Here is an 8,749-nt window from a genome sequence, read left to right on the forward strand (position 1 = left end):
ACAAAATTGCAGATCGGTAGGTGCAAAAAGCGGGAATTTGTAGAAATTGCAGGAAAGGCAAAAACATATGCCATGTATGCTTAAAGTGGGGAAAACATGTATGCATAGTGCAGGGCATGTAAGGCCGTCTCCTACTACCATCGCAAATTCCCCTCTCGTTTTTTGCGGCGACCAAGAATGCGAAAACAAAGTGACAAGCTTGACCCTTTAGAGGATGCAATTCAAAAATGCAAAGAAGAAATGACTGAAACAATTACCAAGATCAACCGCAACTTACTGGGCACAATAAAAATGCTCGACGAACACGTGTTGGCCCAAGAAAGCAAGATAGCTACACTTGGAGATTGGGTGACGGCCAAAGACGAAGAGATTGCATCACTCAAGAGGGAGCTCGCAGAGGCACGATCACGAAATACACTTGAAGAGGGAGAATTGCAACCTTCAGTAATAGAAGAGCTAAACACGATCAAAGAGCAAGTGCGAGCCATCAAAGAGGGGGAAGAGCAACACAAAGAAATGACGACCTCTTGGGTGGACGTTATTACAAAGACCCAACAGAAGGCAGATGAGGCCGAGAAGTGGATTGAGGTTGCCAAGAAAGGGAAAAGCAAGGAAACAACTACGTCCACATCCACCATCAGTAATTTGACACTTGAAGAGGAGCAAAGAAGGCGTGTGCGCTCTCTACATGTGAGGATTTGCGGTCTTAAAGACAGATAATGTGGACGAAGAGGTAAAAGAACTCATGGCTTTGATGGGGATTCATGAGCCGAGGCACTCAAGAGCTTGGAGAGTGGGCAACAAGAAAAATGGGAGCAAGGGGGAAACCTCGAAAGAAAGAGCACTCATCCTTCGTTTTCCCTCCATGGAAGCGAAGAAGGACTTTTTGAAGAAGAGACCAACTCTTACGAAAACGAGCATCTTCCTCGGGGATGACCTTAACCTCTCACAAATAGCGCATATGCAAGAGGTAATGCCAGAGATTAGAGCGGCAAGGGAAAAAGGTAAGATTGCTTTTTACCGAGATGGAAGAGTGGTGATATTGGAGCCACGCTCCACATGACGGTGTGAGACCTATGGGACCACACTCAAAGTTGCTACCTGGAATTGTAATGGATCTATGCGTCTAGATGTGGGTGCTTTTGAGGAAAGTTTTAGTGGGAGAGATATCATGTTTTACTCTGAGACACATCAGGCCCCTGGGCAGTCTATGCCTCACGTTAGTGGGTACAGATGAGACCGCACGTAGACAGGAGACACGATCAGAGCACAGAGGGCGGGGCTCAAGTGGAGTGGCAGTGTTATTCAGGGAGGAGTTGCAGCCATTGATACACATAGCTCGCAGGGATGAGCAAGCTAGGTACATGTGGATGAGATTGAGAGTAGAGACAGGCAGATATCTTTACATTGCTACTTCCCCCCGAGTACGTCAGTTTATGCACCACCCAAAGGACAGTCCCCCTTTTCTATTTTGGATGATGACATCTGGGAGTTCTCTAGAGATGGTGACATCATCATTCTAGGGGATTTCAATGCTAGGACTGCCCATCATCAAACAGTTTTTTATGATACTTCAGAAGAGATGTTGAGAGAGCTGGATGTTGCAGAGACAGGCCTATCCAGACTATCACATGATGGGGAGCATACTGAGTATGGACGACACTTGATAGACATGGGGACTGCACGTGGATTGGTCATCTTGAATGGCCTACAGAGATTTCCCGTTGAGGGGGGTTTTACATGCTTTCCACACAAACATGGAGCTAGCACAATGGATTATGTCATGGCACAGCCGAGTCTCATCTCTAGTATCCAGGACCTCACACTTGGACCCAGACCTATTGGTGTGGCAGTGGACCATGCTCTTGTGTCGCTGACCTCTTTCGAGTTTAGTGTAGCACACAGACCACAGGTGGCAGCTCCTACTCGCTACACCTTCACGCGGGAGACGGACTCTGTATACATAGATGGGCTCTACAGAGGCTTGTGTACAGAAGAGCCAGGGCAGTGGATGAGCACTTCATGCATGCTAGAGATCTACTAGCAGAGCTCCTAGCAGTTATGTTTAACCGTGCCATGTGTGAGGGCTTGCTTGATACTTGGAGCCTATCTACTATTGTACGTAACTTCAAGTTAGGAGACCCTATGGAGCGTGGGAACTATCACACTATCATGATCGGACACACATAGGCACGGTTGTACGCATCCATTCTTGAGCAACAACTGAGTAGATGGGCAGAGAGGGAAGGGATACGCGCAGCCGGGCAGGCAGGATTCAAGAGAATTTTTTCTACTCTTGACCATATCTTGACACTCAAAGACATCATTGAGGAGGGCAAATCACATGGGAGACGGATCTATTGCAGCTTTTGTGGACTTCCGCAAAGCCTTTGACATCGTACCCAGAGCTAGATTGATGCGCAGATTACAGGAGATGGGAGTACCCACCACAGAGCTCATTTGGGGGGTCATGGCACTGTACAGGTCAGTAGTGGGGCATGTACGCACCTCAGAGGGCCTATCTACAGCGGTTCACTCCACTATTGGGGTGAAGAAGGGTTGCCGCTCTCTTCTACTCTGTTTGGTATGTATGTGGATGAGGTTTCTGACTACATTGAGAGGGATGGTGATAGAGGTGCACAACTGGCAGGAACATGGATGCCACTATTGTTATATGCTGATGATATTGTGTTGATCTCCGACTCTCCAGAGGGGATGCAATGTCACTTGGATGCTTTGCATAGCTTTGCCCATGAAAGTGGTTTGTCTGTCAACCTTGGTAAAACCAAGGTCATGGTATTTAATACGACCCCGCAGTGGATCAGGAGGTCAGCGCGCGCATTCACATACGGCCAGAAGACGGTGGAGTATACAGATGCTTACACCTACCATGGAGTGGTTTTCAGTGGACCAACATTTTCGTTGAGAAGAGCAGCAGAGACTAGATTGACCAGAGCCCATGCAACATTGGGTAGATTGGAGAGGATGTGTTCACATGTTCAGTTTCAGGAGCCTCGGACGAAGCTCTGGCTCTTTGACACCCTGGTGGCTTCTGCATTGCTCTATGGAGCTGAGATTTGGGGACCTTCATTGGACCATCATGGGAGGACAGGTCGCACTGATGGATGGGGGGACATGGAGAAGCCACTAGTTTCTATGATCTCACGACTCATTAGAGCCAAGGCTTCAGTACCACGTGCCATTATACGAGCAGAGCTAGCTACCCCTCCACTAGTGGTTGAGGCGCTCACCAGATCCGTCTCCTTCATACACCGCATCTGGGAACTTTCCAGAAATAGATATGCCCGCCTTGCACTTGAGTCCTCTCGACAGTTAGCCATGTAGGGAGATACAACATGCTGGTATGGGGAGATGACATCATGATTTCAAGCGCATGGGTTCAGCATAGATAGACTGCCACCCTTCCAATACTCACTCGATGCACCCTCTCTGACTCTCACACAGTCCGAGATTACCAGGCTCATCCGCCAGGACCTGACTCAGCTAGACATCAGGAAGACATGGATACAGCCAGCACAGGAGTTGGGCACGAAGATGGCTTTCTACAGAGAGCATCTTCTCCAGCTTACGGAGGACGGTTTTGTGACGAGACCTAGATACATGGACACCCACTTGTCTCATGGGATACGATGTGCTACTGGCCAGATACGCACATCTTCACAACAGCTGCGGATCGAGACTGGGAGATACAGCAGAGTACCAACAGAGGTCAGGACATGTCTCCTATGTGACCTGGAGCCTGAGACAGAGTTGCACTACACATGCCACTGCCCCGTCTACTAAGAGATACGCCATCGCTTCCATTGCTTGTTCAGAGAGGGCTTCGGACCACTCTCCAGAGTCATGCGATACGAGGATCGGAGATGCTTGGGTCTGTTTTTGCTCGAGCTGCGCAGACACAGAGAGAGCATGATGAGAGGAGAGGTCAGCTAGTCTCAGAGATGGATCACAGACTTCTTTAGAGCAGACACTGGACACCCGGAGGAGCTACTACCACAAGAGAGCTCGCTGCCTCACACTGGAGGCACACTGATCGACCGAGCGATCGAGCTAGGGAGATCCAGACGCCCACGACTGCAGAGGACTACACAACATCGACGGAGGTTTCATCAGAGGATTCGGATCACTTTGGCCTAGCATGCACGACACCTGGTGAGGCTATTGACCATGGAGGAGATTGATGAGATCCGCCAGCGACCGATGCTGGATCTTTTGTGATCTGTGATTTAGCTATCCCACGTATCTGCTTAGATCACACCTAGCTGTTTCAGATTCCACAGCATTTTATTCTATCATTTTTGTTACTCTGACTTTGTATCAGATCCACCACATTGTAACTTTTTGGTCTCATAGGTCATTCTGGCCTTCTGAAGACGTTAATATAACATTTCATTTCATTTCATTTCTCTCTCACCCACCCAACTCAAACAAAAGAAGACCGAACTCGAAAAGATGCGAGAAGCACGCACAACAGGGAAATGGGCAATTTACCGAGGAGGTAAAGCCATCATTCAAGAGTTTCGAACTCCGAAACCGGCTCCCCCCTCCTCATCTACCTCATCTTAGGTTTTTGTTCATCCCACCTTATCTTTTTTCCACCACTCGACGGACCCTCAGTCCTTAATTGATATGTATCAAACGGAATCCTTTGTACTGTTTTGTTTCTGGTCCTATAGGCCATATATGACCTTTGTGGACGATAATTCAATCTCTCTCTCTCTCTCTCTCTCTCTCTCTCTCTCTCTCTCTCTCTTCACATCCACACAACATTCTCTACATTGACTCTTTGAAACACAGACACACACACACACACACACACACACACACACACACACACACACACACACACACACACACACACACACACACACACACACACACACACACATACACACAGGGAATAAGCAAAAGAGAGGCAGATAAATAATCCAAAAAGGAATTAGAGGAGGGGAGGTCCTCGGGGCAATCACTTATAAAAACGTGTATCATATCACACGAGTTAATCGGGGAGGATTACTGATACTAAAAAATGTAAAGGGAGCTTTTGATGAGTGACTGCCCTAAGGGGAGGTCTAGGCTCAAGAAATTGAGAGAAACATATGCCGGAGCGTGGTGCACACGCGCGGGCACACAGAGTAATAAGGATAAAGAGAAATATAGATACAGAGAGAGTTTGTTTGCATGTTGGTTCTCGACGCATAAACTTATGAGACCAAAATGCACCTCTTTGATCTTGCATGTGATCACGACCAGATGGGGCCAATGAAGATGCTATGTGATACCAAAATTCAAAAAGACCTACGAGACCAACTGATTGATAGAACCCGATGAGAGCGCAATCAATCTATTTCACTCGAAAAAACTAGATATATGTCTAAAAGGCTTAAAAGATGAATATGTAGGATATGATAGACTTATTCTTGATATACTCACATCATAGAGTTAGATTTCAGACAAGTGTTTGCGTGCTTTGTCAGATATTTTTTTGCTATTTGAGATGCAAAATGAGTGTAGAAGATGCCCTCGGTGCATAACAATGAGATGCATATCTCTTTGAGAAAATGCCAATGTGGGTATTTATGAAAATATGGGTAATGAGTATACACCAAATACTATAGAAATCAATGTGGAAATGTAGATATCTCAACATATCACAAAATATGAAAATATATTTTGTACTTATGAAAATATGGGTAATAAGTCCAGATCAAGCACTATGGAAATCAATGTGGGAATGTGAATATCTCAACATATGTAACTATTGACGTCAATAAATGTATTAGCTTGGAATTATTTATGATCATATTTCCAATGGTGAACATATGTGCAGACACCATTTGAGTTGCAATATGGGTGGAGAAGATAAGCCAGCTACACAACAATGATCTTCTCCACTCATATGGCTGCAAAAAATCAAATAAAATCATATATTTCTATCGTATTTCTAGCATATGGGTCAATTGATCTCAATGTCATTAAGAGCACATCCACTACTATTATGCAATGACAATGGCACTGAAAAAACTTGTATATTTCTATTGTATTTCTAACAATATGGATACATTGATCTCAATGCCATTGAAATCACATCCACTACCATGGAACTTAATGTGGATTTGTGCAAATGCATTAGTAGGATCATGTCTCTAAAGATGGACATGAAATACATATTTTGTAGCCTAGTTGGTAGGTTGGCAAGAGGTCCTCACAAGCAATGGACACCCACAATTCATGTTTTATCGCACCTACCACCCAAAAATTGTTTCCTGATACGTAGGAAACAAATGGTCTATATTGTGATTTTTAAGGGCATGGAACGCAAGGATAGTGTCCCATGATATCAAGGCTCTGAATTTTCAAATGCTCCGACTCTTACACGTCAAAACAAAAATTTTAATGGAATAATAGAAGCATTGAAAAGTTAATCAAGTTTTGCATGCTATAGTGGTTTCTCCGTAATGTTTTTTTGTAAGCCTATAAAGATTTGAGAATATAAAGAATCGTTTGTGTGCAAGTTCTTGAAGTGTCACATCTTGTGGGCTTATAATACGATGCTTATTTCAAGGGATAACACAAGAAAGGTGCTCCAAAAGACAAGCATGGACTATAATATCATGCACTATGAAGCCATGACTTAGGCCATAAAAACCTCCAAGGACCACCATTTTTCAAAATTTAATGAGTTGCTTTCCTTTTTAAGGTGCATTCACTAGTTCCTCTAGAGAATACAATAATTTTGTGAACTTTGCAAGAGGGGCTAAGGATTGACATCTTGGATTGACAATGTGAATGCTACACTTGTCATTAGTGCATCCAAGGCTGATCTACTATCCAAGGTTAGATGCATAAGGATACACTTTAAAGAATGTGGTTGACCAAGGATATTGTGTTTCTCCTTGAATCACATGAACAATGGGAAGGGTCTCTCAAGCAATGTCACTTTTGAACATTGACAAAAGAGTGGAATGATTTGAAGACAACACGACAAGCTTCTCATGGGCATAGAGAGAGATTACATGCTACTTGAGTTGCCATACTTAATGGACACTTTAAAGAACGTGCTTTACTAGGGATTTTGCGTCCCCTTCAATCAACAAGCTATGGGAAGGGTCTCTCAATCAATGTCAATTACGAATTGACAAAAGAGCGGCATGATTTGAAGATAGCAAGACAAGCTTCTTGTGCACATAAAGAGAGATTGCATTCTACTTGAGCTGTCATACTTAATCGACTTTTAGGTCAATCCGTTCATAGATCAAATGCACACTTTCAAGAATATAAGCTCATTACCAAAGTACATTGTTAATGTAAACGATGCCCTTGGAGCATGAATGAAAATGCTAGAGGGTCCATAGTAGAGACACACTAGAAACAAAACTCCAGGAAACAATTGCATTCAATAATTGTAATAGCCGGATGCATATGTAGCTTCTTCCTTGGTGAGGTCAGTTCCATTTGAAGGGAAGCTCTTTGCCAACACTACCCAATACTCGACCAAAAACTTTATCTAATAGCTTGGAAAACCTTTATGTGGAAAACTCAGTAGGTATATTGAATATATTTAAGGACTTTTCACAAGACAGCTCTTCAACTTTTGTAGGCTTTTTTCACGTCTAGGGGCAAATCATATAATTTGTAGGTGGGAATGTAACAAAACAAGCCAGAGAAATCACTTTGGTCGATAGGGACGACCCTTGTAAGTGTACAAAATGTGAGCCTTTAGAGAGAGAGAGAGAGAGAGAGAGAGAGAGAGAGAGAGAGAGAGAGAATGAAATGTTATATTAATGTCTTCGAAAGGCCAAAATGAGCTATGCGACCAAAAAGTTTCAATTGGTGAATCTGATACCATGTCTGAGTATGGAAAGTACAAAGAACTAACACTAAGGGAAGGAATTTGAAGCTGATTTGGAATTGATACGAGATAGAGAAGGGCGGGGGGGGGGGGGGGTTTGGTGGATTCATATGAAATCTCTCATCGGTCGTTGTCGAATCACTCAACCTCCTCCATGGTCAGTACTTTGGTTGGGCGTCTTGCATGTCGAGCTAGAGTGATCTGTATCTTTTGTTGTAGCCTTCGTCGATGGTGGGAGACCCCGAGAGAGAGAGAGAGAGAGAGAGAGAGAGAGAGAGAGAGAGAGAGAGATGAAATGTTATCTTAACGTCTTCAAGAGGCCAAAGTGACCTATGAGACCAAAAAGTTACAATTGAGACCAAAAGTACAAAGAACCGAAAAGTTACAATTGAGACCAAAAAGAGGCCAAAGTGACCTATGAGACCAAAAGTACAAAGAACCAAAAAACTCAAAACTGAAACAAAATAGGTGGGGAGGGGTGATGGGGTGAGGACTGATATAATTGGTTAGTTGATACAAAGTTGAAACAAAGATGGATACAAAATCACTAGTGATACAAATGAGATACAAATCATCAGATGAGATCTCCCATCGGTCGCTGCTGAATCTCATCAATATCCTCCATGGTCATTACTTTGACCGGTCGTCTCGCATGTTGAGCTAGGATGATCTATGGAGAGAGAGAGAGAGAGAGAGGAAATAATTAATTTTCACACTCAATAGGTTTATGCATCAAACAATCAGGCAAACCAGGACCAATGCAAAACTGCACCCGTGAAAATGTCTGCTCACCTAAATTTAAACATGTAAGACGACTTTGAAGCTGCAACCAACTACCAGGAGGTGTCCCCGATCTCATATCCATATTAATCGAAA

Source organism: Adiantum capillus-veneris, chromosome 13 (assembly GCF_014529385.1).
Source record: "Adiantum capillus-veneris isolate H3 chromosome 13, ASM1452938v2, whole genome shotgun sequence".
Classification (NCBI taxonomy): Eukaryota; Viridiplantae; Streptophyta; class Polypodiopsida; order Polypodiales; family Pteridaceae; genus Adiantum; species Adiantum capillus-veneris.